This window comes from Apis mellifera, linkage group LG8 (genome assembly GCF_003254395.2).
Source record: "Apis mellifera strain DH4 linkage group LG8, Amel_HAv3.1, whole genome shotgun sequence".
In the NCBI taxonomy this organism is placed as follows: Eukaryota; Metazoa; Arthropoda; class Insecta; order Hymenoptera; family Apidae; genus Apis; species Apis mellifera.
This window is the reverse complement of record NC_037645.1, coordinates 10,723,381-10,748,934: the sequence shown is the minus strand read 5'-3', so window position 1 is coordinate 10,748,934 and position 25,554 is coordinate 10,723,381. Positions and strand designations below refer to the sequence as shown.

General features: G+C 38.2%; 1 protein-coding gene across 4 annotated transcripts in view; it reads right to left on the bottom strand.

The window, feature by feature from the left end:
* Positions 1–25,554, bottom strand: part of LOC100577283 — a 400,113-nt gene that overhangs the window by 202,384 nt on the left and 172,175 nt on the right. For all 4 annotated transcript variants that reach the window (XM_026442341.1, XM_026442340.1, XM_016913393.2 and 1 more), the window contains one exon: positions 1,502–1,585. The gene's annotated coding sequence lies outside the window, so the exon portion shown is untranslated. The remainder of the gene's footprint in view (positions 1–1,501; positions 1,586–25,554) is intronic.

Here is a 25,554-nt window from a genome sequence, read left to right as displayed (position 1 = left end):
CGTTGTATCACGGGCTGGATTTCCATATTCGATTCGGATTGCACGATTTTAAGGGCCGGCTTAAATTATTTCACATAAGCCCTCACGCTGCGTTCACAGCGAATTTGTCATAAGCCAACGTAAATTCGATGTAAAATCAAGATATACGTTTCGCGTTTCAGTAAATGGATCACACGATAATATCGTTCGTGGTATAAACATACGAACGAAAATCCACGATGTCGAAAGATCGCAATTGCGATAAGAGTAGCTTCGAATTTGCATCGTTTAAATAAAAATTCCTATTAAATTCTATAGGAACGAATTAATATATCGTCGATACGATAATTGTATGTATATTGTACACGATAATTAACGAGAAACAAATTTTTCTTCGATACTTTCCAATATCTCACGCAAGCAAGAAATTTTTTCTAATCCCTAATCATTTCAATCGTGATTCATCGATCGATGAGTGGATAAAAAACGAAATTTAAATATGGAATAGATTTGGAATTTTCAAAGACAAAGTGTCAAATCAATCAATTTCAACTGACTCCTTCGAATGGAATATTATCCAAACAACGTTCAATCCAAATAAGTAACACGGATCTCTTTTCACGTACAACAGTCTCCCGTCTCGTTGAACATCTCTTCCGCTTTATTCTCGAAAATTGCCCGAGCAAAAACGGGCGGAATCTCGTTCAAATAATAATCCAGGCAAAAATTAATTCGTATAAAGACATGGGGTTTTCTGCACCGCGGAAACATTTCTGCGAAACGGAGCCAGTTTCGCGATCATTTCCGGCTTCTGTTCGGCCACTTTGCTCGCGCATGTATGAAGAATTGTATTTAAAATTCATTTCCCCCTTAACGGCAGTTTAATCAAACCCCTCTCCTTTGTCTTCGCCATTAAATCATGCTTTTTCCCTTCTTCGCCATATACCGTGGCGGAATGGCGAGTGTGTAAGATAGCCAGGGGCTCGAACGAGATCAAAATATTTCGTTGGATGGAAATAAATAAAGCCGCGATGGAATTCAAATAGAGCTATCCATTTCTATCATCTAAATCACTTTTATCTCTAATTTCAAAATAATTTTTGACCGGCCGTCCCTTGTCCGCGGCAACGGAACTTGCCTTAGGGGAGAGAGAGAGAGAGAAAGGGAAGAGGAGGGGGATGGAAAAAGTTTTAACTCGTCGCTTCGTTCGATATGGTATCCTTCTCTTTTTATACAGAAGAATAGAGATTACGCGATGTTAATGTCTATGCTTTCTTTTTTTTTTGGATCATAAACAGATAAACTAAATGTTCGACGAAGAGGATCAATTCGTAAATTTGTTCACAATATTTTGCGATATACCTTGGAAGAAGAAATAAAAAATAAACGGTGAAGAAATTTTTTAATTGCTTAGTTTATAGTTTCTCAGAGAAATAATAATAATAATAATAGTGATAATAGAAGTATATTGTATGATTGTAATCAATAATTTAGATTTAGAAGATTTAGAGAAAGAACTCACCACTTGTAACGCTACACTCTAATTTTCCTCAGATGTTTTATTCCTCCCTGAAATCACCGCATTGTAAACTCAAACTGGCAAACCCTGCAACATAAGAAAATTTGTCAAGTCATATAATCATATTTAAGAATATTCGCGACATGAGATCTAAGCTAAGCGAAATATCTTGCTCGTATCTTACACGCTTCGAAATCTAGTAAGTAGTTCTAACATCAGACTAGCACGTTTCTTCGATAGCTTCAGTAGAGATATTATATTTACGTATACACTTTCAATTTTTGGTATGAAATGATAAGAATAAATATGATTGCCGATGTTTCTTGATTATACTCGTATTTTGTTGCGATACTGTATCACGAAATTGGTACAAACCAGAGTTAAAAAATAATATGCGAATAAATTTAAAGTTTATTATACGAAGATATTACTATATAGAAGAATTACAAAACAACTTTTTTCTTCGATATTTTATAAAAACAAAAGTTTCAATTTTCAATTCTGAACACATATTATTTAATTTTCCTAATATATTGACTAGAAAGTGAAACGGGGTCCACATGCACGGACAAATGATTCCATAAATGAATACTAAATTTATTATAAGAAGATATTACTATATAGAAGAATTACAAAAAGAAACAACTTTTTTCTTCAATATTTTATAGAAACAAAAGTTTCAATTTTGAATCCTGAACATATATTATTTAATTTTCCTAATTTATCGACTAGAAATTAAAACGGGGTTCACATGCACGGACAATCTACAATCGGATGCACAAACGGGATCTACGTGCACGGACAGATAATTCCATAGATATACTAAGTTTATTATAAGAAGATATTATTATATAGAAAAATTACAAAAGAAAACAACTTTTCGATATTTTATAGAAATAAAAGTTTTAATTTTCATCCTGAACATATATTATTTAATTTTCCTAATATATCGACTAGAAAATGAAACGGGGTCCACATGCACGGACAGTCTATTCTACAACGTATGCACAAACGGGGTCTACATGCACGGACAAATAATTCCATAGATGAATACTAAGTTTATTATAAGAAGATATTACTATATAAAAGAATTACAAAAAAAAAAACAACTTTTTTCTTCGATATTTTATAGAAATAAAAGTTTTAATTTTCAATCCTGAACATATATTATTTAATTTTCGTAATATATCGACTAGAAAGTGAAACGGGGTCCACATGCACGGACAATCTATGTTACAACGTATTGAACGCACAAACGGGGTCTACATGCACGGACAGATGATTCCATAGATGAATACTACGCAATATATGACCGTATATCTTTATATTTTTTAACGCTCGAAACAAATGTATATATTTTAAATATTCTAGTTTGAACAGTTCACCGATTCTTTTCTTCTAACTTTTCTACATGTGCCGGTAAGATTTATTGAATCCTGTGTGTATATTGTTTCCGATAGGTGTTGTATCATGTACTACGACTGTTCGTCTCAACCAGATATCAGGCGAAACACACCGACTCTCGGCACAAATACGCACGTACAAACACGGTATCGCGTCGAATCCTCGTAGCTCGAGGACACGATGTTCTCAAGAAAACGGGAAAAATCTTGTGGACGTTGGCGCACAAGGGCCAAGGATCGACATATGTTCGCGAAAAACTGTGAGCCTAGCAGCAAGAGAAGCATGAACCTTCTTCTTCGATCTTTGGACGTAATATCTGCAGTTTGCCCAAACAAACTTGCCTCTGTCCCTTCACGCGAAACTCTTTCTTCCTGAGCTTTCTTCACTGTCGACATTGCGGCATATTGAATTGTTTAGATTCGATGTAAAATGTCGGTCAAGAAAACGATCGAAAATTCTTTCTTCGAATTCTGCTTGTGTTTTAAGATTCGTGAAGATTTAAATATGCATGTACTCTACGAAATATTTATTTATTATCGATGTTTTTAACTTTGAAACAGAGCAAAATTATCCAAGAACTCAAAATTACGTAAATCATAATTACGGATTAAAATTGGCGGGAACAATCGGCTAAATATGCAAAATTGAATTACTAATTATCTATTTAACATCCGCACAAATGGTACAAAAGCAATCACTCGAAATACTAATATGTAATAGTAATATAAATTACTTTTATCGAGCGAATTTCCAACGAAATGAACGTCACGCGTGATGATAGGGAATGATATCAAGCGAATAACAGAGGAACGAATTCGAAATGATGAAAATTGACAATTTAATCCTTCGCGGGTTATTCTCAAACTATCTTTCGTCGTTCGAACCCATCAACCATCATACACACACATACATACACGCGCGCGCACATAATGTTAAATAATATTTTGAAATGAAAAATGAAATGGGGAACAAAACTTACAAGCTAAATCAACCAATATAATTTTAACAAATCTACTAATTATCATCACTTTATCCCTTTATTCCAATAAATTTTCTGCCCGAAATATATATATGAATTGGTAAACAACAAGTGTTCGACCAAAGCAAAGAATTTTCTGAATAGAAATACAAGCTCGATGTCAATATATAATATCGTTATCATTATTCCAACGGAATGACAATAGATCGTCTCGAATCTCTTCCAATCTGTGCAATGCGTTTTTCATCTCCCCCCACCCCAACCAAGTTTCACATCCGTTCGCTGCCAAATTAATTCGTCATATTAGAAAGGTCGCGTAAACGCGTTGCGTATATACCACTGAAAGCATAACGATGTAACGGGAAACCATTTAATCTTTCGCGGTCAAATATGTTCCTCTCTCGTCGGGCGAGCGTTTCGTTGATCTACATTAATTTGAAATATTAAAACGTCGCTGGGGCGAAAGTGGCGCTGCGGTCATCGTTAAATATGACAAAGCTCTACCCACGGCCATTTAAACGCTTCACGCTTGGGATATATCCGCCGTATTGCTCTTTTTGTCCTAACGATTTTGATTTAATTGGAAACGTTGGAACAACGTCGGCTTCCATTCAACCCGCGAACGATTTTTCTTCTTCCCTTTCTTTTTTTTTTAACGATGCTCCCCATACGATAACAACAACAAGCGTTTCCTTTCGTTATTTCACAAATATCGAGACGTTACGTTTACAAAGTTTGAGGATAAATTGAAAACTTTTTTTCATCGAACAGATTAATTATTATTTGTTCGATATTCTTGGAGTCATATCTTCATCGTTCCACGATTGGTGGAATTTTGGCCAATTTATTAGCGCGATACGAAGAAGAATCGAGCAGGAGAGAGAGAGAAAGGGAGAGAGAATTATTGTTTGTCCATAGTTTATTCGAACAGCTTCGAATAAAAGTATAATGTCGATTCGTAAGAGATTCATAGTGGTGAACAATTGGTCCCAAGGAAGCAGTAGAGGCAGAGAAATCGCCCTCGTAGGAGGCGATCCTTTAAACGTAGAATGCATCGTGAAGGCAAGACAAACCTGGCATTGGATCGATTCCATAAAAGTCGATCGATGGAACAAGAGGGGGGATATTTGAAAATTGAAATCTGATAATTTAATCTCTTTTTTCTTTTCCTTATTTTCGGCATTCTTTCCGAGAAACGGAAAATCTCGCATCAAGAAACAAGAAAAAGAAACAAAAGAATCCAATTTTAAACAGGTTTAAAGATATCGAATTTCGAAATTTGAGACTCGTTTCACTTAATAAATATTTCCTAAAGTTGGACATGTTTGCACACTTTTCCACGTTATATTTGCACTTTGTACACTGAAATTTCCTATAGATGTACAAATATCGATAATCTATTTACGAGAAATGACGTAGAAAATAAATTTCCCGCCGATATTCATTGCGCCGAGTTATCCCAGAGACTCGTAATCAAATTTAAAAAAAAAGAAAAAAAAATTGAAATCGAACAGTTCCCGAAATATATTTTTCTTTATATATTCTATCTAAACGAACAACAATTTGTATATAAATTCAATTCAATCGCGACCCTCGAGTTTTAGGAAAGTTTTATAATAAGCCTTTTTCGTGTCCAAGTACGCAAACATCGTCAACCGGACGATCAGAAACGTTACCAAACAATCCAATATTACTTTGTACACTTATTGCCGGTGTAGTTGGCTTTATCATTGTACACCTCTATTGTTCCCCAAGCAATCCATTCGGCCCGGTAATTAGTTCTTAGCTCCTCCATTGGAATGGAAAACTGTAATCAATCGTGCTTTTGTTTCTTGCGAGCAAAGGAAAATCCTGTTACAAAGGGTTAACAATACGGGCAATTGTGGACATATTGTATATTTACGAAAGGTATGATTTATATTAGCTTTCCAAACGAACGATAAAAGCGCAAATAAACAGAAAATCCAACCCCTCCGACGAATGAACATTTTCAACTGTGTGTAACACCAAGGCAAAGGACAATTCTCCTCGATCTGTAACAAGAATTCTAATTAAACTAAACTCTTGCCATGTCTGTAAAGACAGTTTATTATTATTATTAGAAATTTCTTGCATTCTTTTAATTCTCCATCCGTTTTATTATTCACTCGGATACATTTCATTTCAACAGATATAAATTCTCGATATTCCCGATACTCGACAGCGGTTGGAGGTGGAGGAAGGAGGACGTATCTCCTTTTTCCCCGATAACGCGCAGTCTAGACGTATTCAATAACATTCACGAAGCATCGTACGTAAGGAATTACCAATGTGTATTCACCGTTTTCCTCGAGCCACTGTGAGGAACCTGGCCTGTCCACAGTGCGGGCCGGCTCGGTTCTCGAGACGGCGACCGCTTTCAAGGGCGATTTCATGCGACGACGATTTAAGATCCACCACCCTCCCCGTGGGTGACCGATCTCGAGCTCCTCCTTTTGCGCACAAACCCATCGAGATTACCGCGAACAGAAAAGAGGCTCGGCTCTCAGGACACGGCCAGGATTTTTCTCTCTCGAATGACCGAGCATCGATCCCTTTCCCATTTCATCACCCTCTCCTCTTATTCCTCCCTACAGTCTTTCCTCTGTCCGATAGCTCGATAGTTATCGATGCCGAGTTCTTCGAGCAGGATACTTCAGCTCTTCGTCGGAGGGGGGGCTTAAGAGAGGACAGGTCTTACGTGAAACGTACTCTTCTTTCAAACTTCCAAATCCATATTTATCGTTGAAATGCAAGCCTATCGTTAAAATCATTATCATTTAGAATAGAATTGTTGCTAAATGATTGCTCAATTGCTTCCATTCAAATCTTTATTATTACTCAGAATTTGGTAGAATTGTTGCTCTATTGCTCAATAGTCAATTGCTTCAATTCAAATCTTTATTATTTTTTTCTAAATTTCATAAATATACTTGTTATTCAACTATTGTTAAAATTATTATCATTCAGAATTTGGTGGAATTATTGCTAAATGATTGCTCAATTACTTTCAAATCTTTACTATCTTTATTATTATTCAGAATTTGGTAAAATTGTTGTTCTATTGCTCTATTGTTCAGAATTGCTTTCATTAAAATCTTTATCTTTATTATTATTCAGTATTCTATTGCTCAGTATTCAATTGCTTCAATTCAAAATTTTATTATCTTCTAAATTTCCTAAAATCGAATTGTAAACATACTTATCATTCACTGAAATTCAACTATTGTTAAAATTATTATCATTCAGAATTCGGTGAAAATGTTACTAAATGATTGCTCAATTGCTTCCATTCAAATCTTTATTATTATATGTGAAACATTTTTTTCAAAATTTCCATCAAGTCTCTACTTGTCGTTCATTGAAATTTAGCCTATCGTTAAAATCATTATCATTCGGAATTCGGTAGTTGCTAAATTATTGCTCTGTTGCTTATAATTCAATTGCTTCCATCCAAATTTTTATCATTTTCTTCTAAATTTCCATCGAATCAATTACGAATAATCATACTTTTGCATTGAAAATTATCGTTAAAATCAGAATTCAGAATTCAGAATTCAGAAAGATGAAATTATTGCTAAATGATTGCTTTATTGCTTAGAGTTCAATTCAAAATTTCGATTCAAATCTTTATCATCTTTATTATTATTTAAAATTTTATAGAATTGTTGCTCTATTGCTCTATTGCTCAAAGTTCAATTCAAAGCTTCAATTCAAATCTTTATTATTATTCAGAATTTGATAGAATTGTTATTAAATGATTGCTCTATTGTTCAGAGTTCAATTGCTTCAATTCAAATCCTTATTGTCATCTTCTAAATTTCCATCGAATCGTAAACATACTTATCATCCATTGAAATTCAAGTAGTATTAAAACCAGAATTCGATGGAATTGTTGTTAAATGATTGCTCCATCGCTCATAGTTCGATTGCTTCCATTCAAATCTTTATCATCCTCTTCTAAATTTCCATCGAATCATCCAACGTCCATACTTGTCCCTCATTGAAATTCAACTATCATTGTTCAGAATTCGGTTGAATAAATAGTTGCATCATTGTTCAGAATTCAATTGCTTCGATTCGTATCTTTGTTATTCAAAACTCGATCACTCGATCACCGCATTAAAACATCTATTGCTCACCAAGTCGTCGTGTCAACGATAAATATTCACCCCGTATTCCTGTTTCGAAAATATCATAAATACATCCTCGTGACGAGTCTCATCGTGTCTCGGATACTTTACAAGCGACTCGAGACTCGACTCGAGGGTGACCTCTTCCCTCCCCTCCTCTCCCTATCTCCACCGTTTTTCTTGCCTTCACCAAGAGATATATAGACGGCCACTAAACTTCTGTCCTGGCCATCAATTTCACTGCATGAGGATCTCTCTCTAGCCCGCTCGCGTTAGGCCAGGCCTGCTCGTTTGGCCAAATGCCTGCAGGCCCGATCTTTTTGTCCACGACAACTGTGTGTGATGTTGCTATCTTGGTAGGCCGTCCTCCAACGGTCATCGGTCAGACCCCCCCGCCTCATGGGGACCATTTCCACGATCCTGAGAGCGGAGGACAAGACTGGGCAACGGTGTATCACTGGTGACCGGTGAAATTGAATAGGAAGATCTTCGCTTCGATCAAGCGGAATTTAGGTCTCTTTAGGCTTGATAGCTACGATTTCGCTCCCCTTCGAATTGATGAAGTAATTCGGTATTAGAAACGAAGCAACGTTGTGGATTTATTGTCGAGGACTAGATCCATTTTTTTAGATCTTCCTAGTATCAGTGAATGAAAATGCATTTCGAAATTGCTTCTACTCACGTTATATTTATCTTATTAATTCGTCATATTAAATGTGATCCTCGCAAGTTCAATTTATATAAATTTCAACCAATATAATGAAACGAAGAAGAAAACTAACACCAGCTTTCTTGTATTCTATATATTGGGTTGACAACTAAATAATTGCAGATTTCAGTTGAAGTTGATGACGACCTAATCAAAGCAATAATCGATTCGGATCGTCACAGTACAACTCGTGAGATTGCAGAGAAGCTTCATGTATCACATACATGCATTGAAAACCACTTAAAACAACTTGGCTATGTTCAAAAACTCGATACATGGGTTCCTCACGAACTGAAAGAAAAGCATTTAACGCAACGCATTAACAGCTGCGATTTGCTAAAGAAACGTAATGAAAATGATCCATTTTTAAAACGACCGATAATTGGCGATGAAAAATGGGTTGTTTACAACAATATCAAGCGGAAAAGATGGTGGAGCAGGTCACGTGAACCAGCTCGAACAACATCAAAAGCTGGTATTCATCGAAAGAAGGTTTTGTTATCAGTTTGGTGGGATTACAAAGGAATTGTCTATTTTGAACTCTTACCACCCAACCGAACGATCAATTCTGTTGTCTACATTGAACAACTAACGAAATTAAACAATGCAGTTGAAGAAAAGCGGCCCGAATTGACAAATCGAAAAGGTGTTGTATTCCACCATGACGATGCAAGGCCACACACATCTTTGGTCACTCGGCAAAAATTATTGGAGCTTGGTTGGGATGTTTTGCCACATCCACCATATAGTCCTGACCTTGCACCATCTGATTACTTTTTGTTTCGATCTTTACAAAACTCCTTGAATGGTAAAAATTTCAATAATAATGATGATATCAAATCGTACCTGATTCAGTTTTTTGCTAATAAAAACCAGAACTTTTATAAACGTGGGATTATGATGCTGCCTGAAAGATGGCAAAAGGTCATTGATCAAAATGGGCAACACATTACAGAATAAAGTTATTTAGTTCCATGGAAAAATTGTCTTTGATTTTCTAAAAAAAATCCGCAATTACTTAGTTGCCAACCCAATAGATTCTCGTAAATTGCACGGAAGAAAAAACAGCAAAAATAGCTTCGACACATATACATATATAAATTAACAGTTCCGTTTTCAAGCGAGAAGTATTCTGAAACGGAGCAAGGGTCAATAGTCTCGTTTTCACGCGTTTAGAGTGTTCACCGCCCTATCTGGTGAAACGCGGACGATACGTGTGCATTAAAGGGGAGGGGGAGGCCGACACACGTATTAATACATTTCGTACGCGTGTGTGTGTAATTCTTATGGGAAATCGCGGGGCATGGTCGCCGGGAGAATTAGCGATGACTTGTTTGCACGGGAATAAACTCCGCCGCGAGGACGAATTTCACCGTGGCCTGACGCATAATGACATTATGTAAAATATATCGCGCCGGTTAATGAGCCGAAATATTTGTTCAAAATAAAATAATTTCGGGTTCATTTAACTGCGTTCGCCGACCAGTGTCGCGCGTCGAGCGCGCCGCTAACACGGATAATTATAACGTTTTCATCGCGGATGACGTACTCGTAAAGTGGAGGATGTTTTTCTTTCCTTTTTTTTTCTTTTTTTTTTTTTTTTTTTTGGTCCCCATCCCCGAGAGAAACGAAATTATAAATGGGTAAATGGGGACGATTAAACGCACCGCGATTGGAATTGTTATTATTAATTTTTTTTTGGAATCGGAGAGATGATAAATCTCGTATTTTCGAAGGTGAAATAAACTTTTTGTTACTTTTGTTTGGATTTGGATTAATAGATATATTAAAAATCGAAGGTGGGAATGGAAATTATTATCGATGAGTTTGTATCGAATTGTTTTAAGCTTCTTTATCGGATATTTTTATAAATGTGTTTGTAACGATCAATTCTCTTCCCTGTTGCGACTTTAATAATTTTATGATAATTAAATTGTCATGGGAGAGGTGATTATTACGATTTTCGAACGTGAAGTTTAAACATCGACGCGATATTCAATAAAAGAAAATATGATACCGAAGATCCGTGTAAAATTTGATAATCAAATTTCGTTTATTCGACCGCCGATTAAATTTATTTAATCGCATCCGCGCGCATCGATACTATTTTTAACGATCAAAGTAAAATAAATACCACGTCTGTTGATTAAACATTTCTCAAAGTTCATCTAAATGTTCATTTCGCTTTAAAAATTATACTCGTTTTATCGATTAATCTTAACAAATCTAAACTATCTAAATATTCAAAACTCGATACAATCTATTTAAACAAATCTTCTTCGTAAAGATAGTTATTTGATAATAAATAATTTTAATAATAAAAAAGATCTCATTTGCCACATCAACTAAATATCTTCCAAATTCCAAATAAGTCAAAATTCGATATAATCTAAATCAAATTAAATAAATCTTCGTTATTTAATAATAAATAATTTTAATAATAAAAAAGATCACATTTGCCCTGCCAACTAAGTATCTTCCAAATTCTAAACAATTTAAAACCCGATACAATCTAAACCAAATCTTAAATAAATCTTCATAAAGATCGTTATTTAATAATAAATAATTTTAATAATAAAAAAGATCATATTTGCCCTATCAATTAAATATCTTCCAAATTCCAAATAATTTAAAATTCAATACAATATAAACCAATTTAAACAAATTTTCATAAATACCGTTATTTAATAATAAATAATTTTAATAATAAAAAAGATCTCACTTGCCCTGTCAATTTCCAAATTCCAAATAAGACAAAACTCAATATAATCTAAACCAATTTAAACAAACCATAAAGTTAGTTATTTGATAATAAATAATTTTAGTAATAAAAAAGATCACTTGCCCTATCAACTAAATATCTTTCAAATTCCAAATAACTCAAAACTCAATATAATATAAACCAAACCAATATAAACAAACCTTTGTAAAGACCATTATTTAATAATAAATAATTTTAATAATAAAAAAGATCACATTTACCCTACCAACTAAGTATCTTCCAAATTCTAAACAATTTAAAACTCGATACAATCTAAACCAAACTTTAAATAAATCTTCATAAAGACTGTTATTTAATAATAAATAATTTTAATAATAAAAAACTCAATACAATCTAAATCAATTTAAACAAACCTTTGTAAAGAAGTTATTTAATAATAAATAATTTTAATAACTCAAAACTCAATACAATCTAAACTAAATTAAACAAATCTTTATAAAGACCGTTATTTAATAATAAATAATTTTAATAATAAAAAAAATCACTTGCCCTATCAAGTTTCTTCCAAATTCCAAATAACTCAAAACTCGATACAATCTAAACCAAACCTTAAACCTTCGTAAAGACCGTTTAATAATAAATAATTTAACACCACTTATTAATTAAACCAAACATATTCGTTCAAAGAGCTACCCCAAAACTCGTAAGTAACAGAACATTCGACGTTCCCAGTCCCATCAAACTGCTCTCTTCCCCTTCCCACTCTGTACGAGTTAAAGAGCAACCATAAAAGCTAACCTCTTTACACCGGCACGTTCCGCGCGACTCACAGCGAAGAACCTTTTATCTTGTTCGACGTAACGCAGCCACCAGGTGGGGGGAGGGGAGGGTTACTTCCATCGGGGGGGTCTGCGGACATTTCCAAGATAAACCGGACGCTGGAGGGTCGTACCTTCGACTGCGGGGCTACGTGTCGACGTACATAGTGTCTTTGGGCATGGGAAGAAGGATTTACGAGCGCACGGAAGCCACGGAGATCGAAAACGGGGGAGGAAATATCCGGCGGGGCAGGTACGTCTAATGCATTGCCTAACGAAAGGGGCTGCCCCGTTGGGGTTCCCTTCGTGGGAATGAGTTCGGTTTTAAAGAACCCGTCCAACATCGACGGACACGACGCCGCTTTACGACGTCCACAGCGTTGTTTTATTTATTCGGTATTACGTTTTCAACTCCCTGAGAGAGAATTTCGAACTTGCTTTCGAGCACGATAATCTCTTGGAGATTTTGATGAGTATCGGGAGAGTCGATCCGTCTTATCCGTTGGATAAATTCCACCGAGTCCGAACGATTGAATATATCCCCGAGCATAAACTGACAGTTGTAAGGGGCATCGAGACGTATTCGAGAGAGATTGATGAATCGTAAGTGCGCCACGTGACCCAATTGCAACGGCTCGGCTCAATTGGCGAGGATCGGTAAACAATAACGAAATTCCTTTTTAACAACCTTCTCTCGCTATCGAATCGATCGTATATCTCTCTCTCGTTTCTTCTTCTGTTTCTTGGAATCGAAACTTCTCTAACTAATTTCGAGAAAATCCTCTCTCAAATGATTCCTAACAAAACCTAACCTAAAAGAAGAAGAAAAATATTCCAAACTTCAATCATCGATTCGCCTGTACAGTTCATCCCTGTATCCAACTCTGTGCAGAGAAATCTTGGTGGTGGATCGAGTCGAGACGAAAAAAAAAAAAAAATAAGAAGAGAAGAGGAGAGAGAGAAAAAAAGAAGGAGGAGGGAGAAGAGGCGTATGAAAATTCAATAGGACCGAGATTCGAAGTGGAGAGACGAGTTCGAGTTCGGGGGGAGAGACGAGGAAGTTGGAAGGTGTCGAAGCGTGAGCACCGGCAGCTTGTCGACTTGTAGAGCAGCGGGGTTGGATGAAGATCGATCGAGAAACGAGTCATGGCTCGTTCGAGGATGAAGGGGGAAGGGGGAGGAGAAGGGTGGTCGACGGTTTGGATGCCTACGTAGCGAGAGAAGAAGCAGAGGGGTGTTAGAGGTGGCAGAGAACACCGCGTCTTAATAGCGTCCTGGTGGCGTCCCGGCCCTGGAAAAGGATGGGATGACGTTATGAGGGGGGGAAGGGGTAGAATCCAGGCAGCCCGGTCACGCCAATATTACTTACACCACCACGGGAGAACGATAACTTAATTGATGCACGAACGACGTTACCCACTCGTCGTCGCAGCCGTCACGCGGCCCGACTGTGAATTTTCATGGAGCTATTTATTTGTTCGTGCGACGCTTCGCCAATTCCCCAGAATAGAATATCTCGATATTTCTGGATCCTATTTTTCCTTTTTTTCATTTTCTTTTCTAAAAGAAGTAAAGAGATAACTCTCGACTCTTGTTCTCGAAATTATCTTATATCGTTGATCCTAAGTTTTTCTCTCTTTCAAACTGTGTATACATTGGGTTGGCAACTAAGTAATTGCGGATTTTTTTTAGAAAAAGACAATTTTTTCATGGAACTAAATAACTTTATTCTGTAATGTGTTGCCCATTTTGATCAATGACCTTTTGCCATCTTTCAGGCAGCATCATGATCCCACGTTCATAAAACTTCTGGTTTTTATTAGCAAAAAACTGAATCAGGTACGATTTGATATCATCATCATTATTGAAATTTTTACCATTCAAGGAGTTTTGTAAAGATCGAAACAAAAAGTAATCAGATGGTGCAAGGTCAGGACTATATGGTGGATGTGGCAAAACATCCCAACCAAGCTCCAATAATTTTTGCCGAGTGACCAAAGATGTGTATGGCCTTGCATCGTCATGATGGAATACAACACCTTTTCGATTTGTCAATTCGGGCCGCTTTTCTTCAACTGCATTGTTTAATTTCGTTAGTTGTTCAATGTAGACAACAGAATTGATCGTTCGGTTGGGTGATAAGAGTTCAAAATAGACAATTCCTTTGTAATCCCACCAAACTGATAACAAAACCTTCTTTCGACGAATACCAACTTTTGATGTTGTTTGAGCTGGTTCACGTGGCCTGCTCCACGATCTTTTCCGCTTGATATTGTTGTAAACAACCCATTTTTCATCGCCAGTTATCAATCGTTTTAAAAATGGATCATTTTCATTACGTTTCTTTAGCAAATTGCAGCTGTTAATGCGTTGCGTTAAATGCTTTTCTTTCAATTCGTGAAGAACCCATGTATCGAGTTTTTGAACATAGCCAAGTTGTTTTAAGTAGTTTTCAAAGCATGTACGTGATACATGAAGCTTCTCTGCAATCTCACGAGTTGTACTGCGACGATCCGAATCGATTATTGCTTCGATTAGATCGTCATCAACTTCAACTGGACGACCAGAACGTTTTTCGTCTTTGAGTGAAAAATCACCAAAACGAAATTTGTCGAACCAATTTTGACACTGCCGTTCTTTTAAGGCTTCGTCGCCATAAACAGCACATAACTTTTTGTGAGCTTGCGATGCGTTTTTCCCTTTGCGATAAAAAAGCAAAATATGATGATAATGTTCCTTTTGATTTTCCATTTTTCAACGAACGCCAAACGAAAACTACGCAACCGATCAAAAAACTTTTTTTACTGATTGACAGCTGAATTGCCAACTATCAAATAACAAAATGTGTTTTACATTTGGACTACACCAGCAAATCTAAAAATTCAACTGAAGCCATCTATGAGTAAAATCCGCAATTACTTAGTTACCAACCTAATAATTTGTACAGATGGAGAATATAGATTCCTTTCCTCTTTTGGGAAATTTTGTCGAAATTTTTAAAACACAAACAGATAAAAGAATTGGTGTCTATATAAAATATTTTTTGTCATTGATAAAGCAACAGTGGTCGAAAAAAATCGATGACGTATCGATTCGTGCCTGGATCATTCTTGCAAGAAAGATCGATTCGACGCGATCATTTTCAAAGGATTTTTCTGGCGGGCCAAACGGTTGGAACGGATGCAAGATTAGCATTATTGACCGAAACACGGTTGCCAGCACGGTGGCTGGCTTCATGATTTCGAATTTCCACCCCGCGGAAGACGCATCGTCGCCGGGAGAGTTCGCGCGTTCACTGGAACACGAATAATGCTGTCTCGACAGGCGACGATAAATTGCCTCGAGTGTCGAAACCGGAATATTCATCTTTTACCACCCCGTGCCCTCGAGTATATTTCCTCGCCGGGTCACACGTTTCAACCTTTTCCTCTGTTTCCTCGCCCCCCTCTCCCCTTTCTTCACTCCAACCCCTTCAACGTACCACGCGGTGCCTCGTTTAAAGACGTTCCATAAATTCCATGCCCTATCCTCCTTTCCACTTTCTTTCTTTCTTTTTTTCTTTTTTTTTTTTTTACCGAATTCATCTCTCGATCCTCGCACGTTCGATCCACCCTCCTTATCCTCGTCTTGACGAATGGATTGCAACAATCCAAAAGCCAAGTTGGACGAAGTTTAACGAACGAACCGCATGAATTTCGAACGAATTGCAACATCTCGATCCCTCGTTATTATACATCCGTGTAAATCCGTATAAGACATTGCGAATCGTGATAATAAATTCATCCGAACGTTGCCATATAACGATAAAGTTATACACGGGAGGATTAATAATTAAATAATCGTACGTGATATATATATATATATATATATATATATATATATATATATATATATGTAATATATATATGATATATATATATGATATATATAATAATTAATAATCAACTACGTGAACGATATGGACAAGGAAATATACATAAATTTGTTTCCCTTCCTCCTTCTTATTCCCAAAATTTCGAATTCTTTTTTTTTATAAAAAAGATAAACTTCTTATAATCTACCCTGCTCGATATTATTCATCGACACACTGGTACACGTAAAAATATTTACAAACGAGTGGTGAACGATTTTATCGTCAATTTCGAGGCACCAGAGCATCCTGAAATCACTCTGTCATAATTTGGTTAACAGCCGATAGCCGGAGAGACGGTTGTATTAAACACGTCAAACGACGTTCTCGTCCAATTCTCTCTCCTCCCCCTTCAAACGAGCGGAATTATGCATACGTACGCGCCCGTCTGGCGCCGTCCCCCCTCGCCTCCTCCCCTCCCAACCAATTTCTTTTAATTTCTTAGGAGATTGCAAGGATAAAAAAAAGAAACAAATCGACGCGATTGGTCGGAACGGGGCCGATAATAATCAGATTACCGATAATTAGAATATTATTAAGAGTGGTGGAGGGGGTGGAAGGGATCGGCAGACTTTTTCAATAGCGGGAGCGGGTGAATTAATTATAGAGCGCGGCCTGTGTGTATCAGTGGCAATCTGGTCGGGCGCCGCGAGCACGATGCCTTGCATGTTTCATGATGCGCCAGCCATGATAATTGAACGGCATAGCCGAGCTCCGGCTCGTGTTAACCCTCCCCCCCCTTCTGATAAATTCAACGCCTCGTTCTGATTTCCACTCGAAAAACGCAAAACACCCTCCTGCGAATATTATCTCCCGCGGAGATAAAACGAAACTCTATTATTAAATTCGACCTCAAATCCCAAAGATGAACGACAAATTATTCGAAGAAGAAAAAGAAGAAGAAGAAGAAGAAGAAGAAGAAGAAGAAGAAGAAGAAGGAAACCAAAAATTGTCAAAAAATTTCCAAAAAAAAAAAAAAATAAATAAACGGAATGAACGAGTGGAAGCGAGCAACGAAGGAAGGAACGTCAACAAGCGTGGAGCGCAACCTCGAACTCGAGTATGGAATAATGGAAGGAGGGAGAGGAGAAAGTTGAACGCGGTTGCAGTGATATTCTGCGGCCCCTGGTTGAACGTCGGTGGGCGCGAGGGTGGTGGTTGTTGGGAAGAGCGAGGTGAGCCAGTTTCGCGGCGACAGAGGGGGCGCGGGGTCAGGGGTTGATGAACAGTTTGCACGGCAACGCACGTTGCGGCTGTCGGCTGTCGAGGCCACGCTGCCGCTACACAGAGGAGGAAGAGATAAATTGGGGGTGGAAGACGCGGCTTCGGGAGGAGGGGAAGTTGGGAGGAGATGCTTCCCTTCCAACCTCCTCCTCGATCCTATGCCTCTTCGATCAAATACGACCAAATAAATCCTCTCCATCCTCTCCTTAAGGGGATGATTTATTTTACTGATACTTTCTTACGTTTCTAATTGTCCCAATTGGATCAATGAAATCTATCAGATGAATGAAATCGCGAGGAATTTCTTCAAAATTAACCTCCAAATTTGACTCCTCTCCTTAAGGGGATGATTTACTTCGTGACAGTTTCTTACGTTTCTAATTGTCCAATTGGATCAATGAAATCTATCAGATGAATGAAATCGCGACGAGTTTCTTCAAAATTAACCTCCAAATTTCTCCCTCCTCTTTTTAAGGGGATGATTTACTTTACTAACACTTTCTTACGTTTCTAATTGTCCCAATTGGATCAATGGAAATCCATCAGATGAATGAAATCGCGAGAAATTTCTTCAAAATTAACCTCCAAACTTGACTCCTTTCCTTAAGGGGATGATTTACTTTACTGACACTTTCTTACGTTTCTAATTGTCCAATTGGATCAATGAAATCTATCAGATGAATGAAATCGCGACGAGTTTCTTCAAAATTAACCTCCAAATTTCTCCCTCCTCTTTTTAAGGGGATGATTTACTTTACTAACACTTTCTTACGTTTCTAATTGTCCCAATTGGATCAATGGAAATCCATCAGATGAATGAAATCGCGAGAAATTTCTTCAAAATTAACCTCCAAACTTGACTCCTTTCCTTAAGGGGATGATTTACTTCGTGACAGTTTCTTACGTTTCTAATTGTCCAATTGGATCAATGAAATCTATCAGATGAATGAAATCGCGACGAGTTTCTTCAAAATTAACCTCCAAATTTCTCCCTCCTCTTTTTAAGGGGATGATTTACTTTACTAACACTTTCTTACGTTTCTAATTGTCCCAATTGGATCAATGGAAATCCATCAGATGAATGAAATCGCGAGAAATTTCTTCAAAATTAACCTCCAAATTTCTCCCTCCTCTTTTTAAGGGGATGATTTACTTTACTAACACTTTCTTACGTTTCTAATTGTCCCAATTGGATCAATGGAAATCCATCAGATGAATGAAATCGCGAGAAATTTCTTCAAAATTAACCTCCAAACTTGACTCCTTTCCTTAAGGGGATGATTTACTTTACTGACACTTTCTTACGTTTCTAATTGTCCCAATTGGATCAATGGAAATCTATCAGATGAATGAAAGGAGTTTCTTCAAAATTAACCTCCAAATTTGACTTCTTTCTTTCTTTAACGTTTCGTTAATAGGACGGTTCACGGTTTGATAATAGGAGGTTCTCTTTCTTGAGACGAGAAAGAAGTTGGCTGAAAGAAGAAGAAGAAGAAGAGGAGGAGGAAGAAAGAAAAGGATAAAAGAATAAGGAAACCGCGGAGAATAATGAGATTGTGTATGATAATCAATATTCGAGGCACGGAGGAAACACACAGAGGTTTCTTTTGCTCTCTGATTGGGTGCACGCGACACGGGCTATGGGATTAGAAGTGGCGTCGTTAATAAAAATTATACAGCGGGATAGGCTCTGCATAATTCATTGGCCAGTGGGGGAGGGAATACGGGCCGTGAATACGTATCGCTGATTATCGGTCGAGGAAATATTTTGATTATAATGCGATTAACGTTGTTTATCGATTGATTCGTCGTCGCCTCCGGACGAGGAGGGAGAGGAAGTTTCATCATCGAGATGAAACTTGAAAAGGAGCAAGTTTATCTTCCCGGGTAAACCTCGGCTACGATCCTTTATTTTTCGAGCGGCCAACTTTTTTAAAACGTTCCTCAATTTCTCGGCGAATGGTCTCGGCAAAAAGAAGAGGGGGGAAAGAAAGGAAAAAAGGAAGATCTTCTAACTTTGCAAGGTAAATTTCCAAGGGCCGCGAACGATCTATCGTTAAACATCTTTTTTTATTTCCGTGATACTGATTACTTTTCGATGGCCGCCAAGAAGACGATGCGTCGACCAATTCGTTTCGAATATATCGAAGTATAAGTTGGGCTCTTTTAGCGAGAAATTTTATCATTTCCTGAATTCTTCGAAATAAAATTCCCTCCCTCTCCTCTTTTTAAAAATCAAATTCTAAAACGATTTCGAGAAAAATTTTCCTCCCCTCCCCCCTCCCAGTTTCCGTTTCCAGTCCATAAAATATTCTAAACCTGGCAAGCTCACGTATCCACGTGAAAAAAAAAAAAAAAAGAAAAAAAAACAGAAATAGCCCGAGAATTAAAAGAGAAAAGGGGAAAAAAAAGCGAGAGGGGAAAAAAGAATTCCGAGTGCCCTTAAAAGAGGAGCACTCGTGCGTGAAAACGTTTTCCCGCGATCGCATTGATCCTGGCTGGATCACGCCATCGACTTTAATGAACGAAGAAGGCGTGAAACAGAGCTTCGTTCCAGTATTTAAAAAATCCGGTTGGCTGGATGGCGGTAAGGGAGGAAAAGAGAGAAAGAGAGAGAGAGAAGAGGCGGAAACAGACAGAGAAATTGAAACAGCCGCGCTCCTCCACGTCGACATATTATCGTTAAGACAATTTCGCCGTAATGAATATCACGGTCGCATTTATGTCAACGATAAATTGAAACGAGGTGAAAAGGAGGAAGAAATAAAAGGTTCTCCCCCTCCTCCTCTCCCCACCTCTCTTCCGTTCCTCTATGAAACGAGGCGAGAGAACAACGATTAATGGAATCTCTTTGATGTCATTAAATGGCTCGAATCATCGCCGTGTGCGAGATTTTTTTCTTTCCTTCTTTCCTTTTTCTCTTTTTTTTTTTTCAAACGCAGCGCGCAAGGAACAAACTTTTTTTTCACATCGCCAGATATTCGACCAATTGTTTTGCTCCACCAGTTGTTTCCCATTTACGTTCATTTCCGATGTTCTGTTCTTGTCCGAGATTCTCTCTCTCTCTTTTTCTCTCTCTTTATGTTTCTTTCTTTTTTTTTAATTTATATAAACACGTAGTGGAATTACACGGAATTAACGGAAAAGAAACGGAACGGAACTCGAAAAATCTCGTGAAATTTACACTCGTCTCGTGTTATAAAAATTGATATCTAGGGAAGGATTATTAATATTTTTATCCATGTTTTTCATCGGTCAATTTTCGTTCCAATTTTTAATCCCGCAATATCAGAGATAAGCGACGCGATGTACACGATATATTTTTCACGATTAATTTTCGTCTCGTTTTATCGAATTTAAACGAAAAATTTAAATACACAAAGTTACAAGAGATTTTAGAATTATTTCTTCTCGAAAAGTATCGAAACTTCATAATTCCACTTGCCAACGTGTTTCTACGTAATTAAAAATAAATATAATTCTTCTCAAAAAGACAAATTTTTAATTCGAAACTTGCCACGCCATCCCCCCTCCCCCTTATCTCTTCTCACTCACCTTCATCCAGAACATCCTGAATGAAATTTCCTTTGGAAAACTCTTCTCGTTCAATCCAAAAAACTCGCGTCAACGTTCTTCCACCCCCTAATACCGAACGGACTACAATAACAGTAAATTTTCTTCGACGGGGAGCGTTCGAAGGAGAGGCGCTCGAATAATCCCTGTTTATCTCGTAATTTCCCGACAAACGCCATTAAACCGTCGCCCTGGACACTGGCCGCCACTGGCTTAAATCTTTCCTTCTTCCTGGCGAAAGGACAAAACACCAAGAGGGTGGCCTTCCGTCGCGAACGTAATCGAATCGAGCCATTCTTAAACCCCGATAAATCTGGCCGAAAGCGGTGAAACAAACGCGCGTTCTCGAGTACGAGAGGGTGGGCATCAATCGCCTCGACTCGCCGCGCGGACTTCTCTCTCCCCCTCCTCCTCTGTTCTCTTCTCTCTCCTCGGCGCGTCGCGAATCGAAAGTAGGACGATCGATGTGTTCGCACGATTTTCAGATTCTTATCAGCCGCCACCGTTGACGCGTTCTACGTGGAGGGAAGGGGAGGAGAGGGAGAGGGGGAAGGAAATATACGTCGAGGTAGATGGTACGTAGATACACGCACGTGAGTTGAAACGTTGTTCACTTGGCTGGCTCCAACATCTTTTTTGGGGGAAATCGGTCGATAGCGATGATGGATATATCAACGGTGGGAAGATTCGATCGTGCATTCAATTCTTTCTCTCCTCTATCTTATCCATTCGAAAGGATCCTCGACGAGGGAGAGAGAGAATCCTTTCGAATTTCGAGAGAGGCGTGGATAAGAATTAAAGTTCCTATTTCTGAAATTCAGATATTCTCGAAAGGTGAAGTACATCGAACTCTACTAATAATAACAATAATAATAATCCACTCAAAGGATCCCTGAGATCGATCCTCGACGAGGGAGAGAATTTTGAGAGAGGCGTGGATCAAAATTAAAGTTCCTATTTCTGAAATTCAGATATTCTCGAAAGGCACAGTGCATCGAACCCTGATAATAATAATAATAACAACAATAATAATGGATTGAGCATCCAAACACCTACACAATTGGCAAACCGAATGCCGATTGGCCAATCCAGTTAGAGGGGGACGCGTGAATTGATGACGGATTTGGATCGCGATCTCAGATATATATCTGAGGCACACGTCACAAATTCACGGATTGAAAAATTGATCGGCAGCCTGTACAAAAATTAAAATTGCTATTCCTATAGAAATTTAGATATTCTCGAAAGGCGCAGTATATAAACTATAATAACAAGAATAACAACAACAATAATAATAATAATAATAATAATAATCCTCTCAAAGGATCTTCAAGATCAATCCTCAACGAAAGAATCCTCTCGAATTTCGAGACAATAATAATAATCCTCTCAAAGAATCCCCCAGATCAATCCTCAACGAGAGAAAATTCCTCCTGAATTTCGAGAGGTGTGGATAAAAATTAAAATTATTATTTCAGAAATTCAGAAATTCTTCGACGGAGTACATCAAACTCTAACAACAACAACAACAACAATAATAATAATCCCCTCAAAGAACCCTCAAGATTGATCCTCGAGAGAATCCCCCGAATTTCGAGAGACATGGATAAAAATTAAAATTCCTATTTCAGAAATTCAGATATTCTCGAAAGGCGGAATACATTAAACTTTAACAACAACAACAACAACAACAATAACAACAACAATAATAATAATCCCCTCAAAGCATCCCTGAGATCCATCCTCAACGAGAGAATCCTCCCGAATTTCGAAAGAAATGTGGATAAAAATTAAAATTCCTATTTCAGAAATTCAGATATTCTCAAAATGCGGAGTACATCAAAGTCTAACAATAACAACAACAATAATAATAATAATCCCTTCAAAGAATCCTCAAGATTCTTGACGAGAGAATCCTCTTGAATTTCGAAAGAAACGTAGATAAAAATTAAAATTCCTATTTCTGAAATTCAGATATTCTCGAAAGATGGAGTATATCAAAGTCTAACAATAACAACAACAACAATAATAATAATAATCCCTTCAAAGAATCCTCAAGATCCTTGACGAGAGAATCCTCTTGAATTTCGAAAGAAACGTGGATAAAAATTAAAATTCCTATTTCAAAAATTCAGATATTCTCGAAAGGCGAAGTATATCAAATCCTAATAACAATAACAACAACAATAATAATAATAACAACAACAACAACAATAACAATAATAATAATAATAATAAATAGAGACGACTAAATGGCTGGGTCGATCATCCTGCACGCGAGGAGCAACGAAACGAATATTGGCCGAGCGGAGGAGGCCGGTGACGGATTTTGGTATCGCGATCTCAGGTAACCGAGGCGCAGGCCGCAGATCCGCGGGGCGGAAAATTGATCGGGAGCCGGTCTACCATTTAATTGTCGCCGATTATTCGTGCTCCAGTTTGCCGCGTCACCGGCAGAATGAGGGAGTGGGAGAGCATTATGCGGCTTTCGGGACGAAAGATATTGGCCCGCTGTTTCATTGGCGTTTAATTAATTCGCTAATTAAGCCCCCGTCGATCCGGGCGGCTCGGTCGCCTTGTCCCGCCCCCCTCCTCTCCCTCCATCCCTCGGATGGATCGTCGGATGGAAAACGATACTTATTGTGCTTGCCCTCCCTCCACCTCCCTGCTCCTCCTCCTCCTCCTCCTCCCTCTCCGCGTCCGTTTCGACCGACGTCATCGAAACCCGATTGTCTCGTCCGCCGACGCGTTGCTATCGCGGATCCGATACAGGCAGCCGTGATTTCACCGCCAATAATTCGTGCCCGAGTTTGGGGGATTGTCGATCGATTCGAAAAGAATATTTTCGAATATCTGTTCAAATTGCACTCGAACTCGATTTTAATTCTCTCCGCGAGTTTTAATCGATGATTTCGTTTGATCTGTTATTATATTCTCTTTCTCTTCTTTTTTTTCTTCTTCTTGGAATTGGTTAGTTTTCAGTCACGAAAAATCAATCTTAAGTTGACGATCTTAAGTTGAGTCACGGAACGAGGTCATTAATTAAATCAAGGAAGGTGAGAATGGGACAATAATCCTTTAACAAGAGATTCTCCTTTCTTATTGTTCTTATTATCGAGTTACAAATAGAACAAAATCAAAGCGGAGGGAATTCTTGCTCCGCCGAATTAATCGATGAATCTGGCTGGCAGATTAGCCGCCGCGAAATGAAACCAAACCGCCGCATTAGCCGTAGCCAATAGCGGGTTAATTGCAACGAAGGTGGAAGAATAACGCGGTTGAAATCTCGTTAAGGTCGTCCGATAGGCCACGATTATCTTCCCAATGGAGAATCCCTCGCGATCATTGCCCGCCAAAGGTTGTGCTAAAGGAAGCGTACCATCTTCTCCAGTAGATTCCAAAAGTTAATTTCACCGTACAATTGTTTAACCGTTTCGTTTCCATTTTTCTTTGCTCTACCGATAAAGAAGACCAGTCGATATTAACGTTCCGTTATCGACTGATACCGATCGATCGTTAAATGGCATCACTTTCGAGATTCAATTATTTTTCTTTGCTCTATCGATAAAGAAGACCAGTCGAAATTAACGTTCCGTTATCGACTGATACCGATCGATCATTAAATGGCATCACTTTCGAGATTCAATTAGAATCGTGGCAAAAGAAAAAGACGTTCGTCGAGAATATTCTCGAAAATCGCGATTCTATTCTCTCATTCTGAAAAAGATCGAGAAGAAGATCGAGATACCATAGGCAGCAACGATGATAATTGCATTCGACTTGGACGATTCACGTATCCGCGATTATCACGTGCAGCGTCACGTTTGTAGGCACAATATTGCTTTCGAATCCATGGAGAATTCCTGGAGAGCTTTGCCGCATTAATTTCACCGTGGACTGTGGCGGGGGAGGGGGATAATTGACGTTGGAGGAGGGCGGCGAACCGGACGGATAATAAACAGTGAGCGGTGGTGAAGTATACCGGCTGAGCCAATATCTGTTCGCGCGTCGTAACGTTATTAAAGCGTGCGCGACACGATGGTCTACTTAACAGTGGGATGTGGTCAATAATTCGGAGGAGATCATTAGGCGGCAATTATACAGTCCAGCTGACCGAGATAATAGGCCGGACGCGAGTGGTGAATGGGGCACGGGCTCGATACCCTCGTCCTTGTTGTAATGTTAATAATTAGCCCGAATGATGACGAACGGGGAATTTCGACTCTCTCTCTCTCTATTTTCGACTCGATCGAAACGGGAAACCTCCCCACAGTCTCCGCGTTTCTCGCGCGTCAAGGGGAATATCGTTTAATTGGACCATGCTCCCGATATGCTTGCAAGTTTCTATGGCATTTCATGAAGGTGAATTCAATCACATTTGGCAGGGGCAATTTGGATCGAGGCAATAGGCAATTTTTAGGTCGTTATCGATTTCAAGGAGAAGATCGAAATAGTTTCTATAGGGTGTCCCAAAATTAACGCATTTTTTAAGTGAATTATATGAATATCGTTTAATTGGACCATGCTCCCGATATGCTTGCAAGTTTCTATGGCATTTCATGAAGG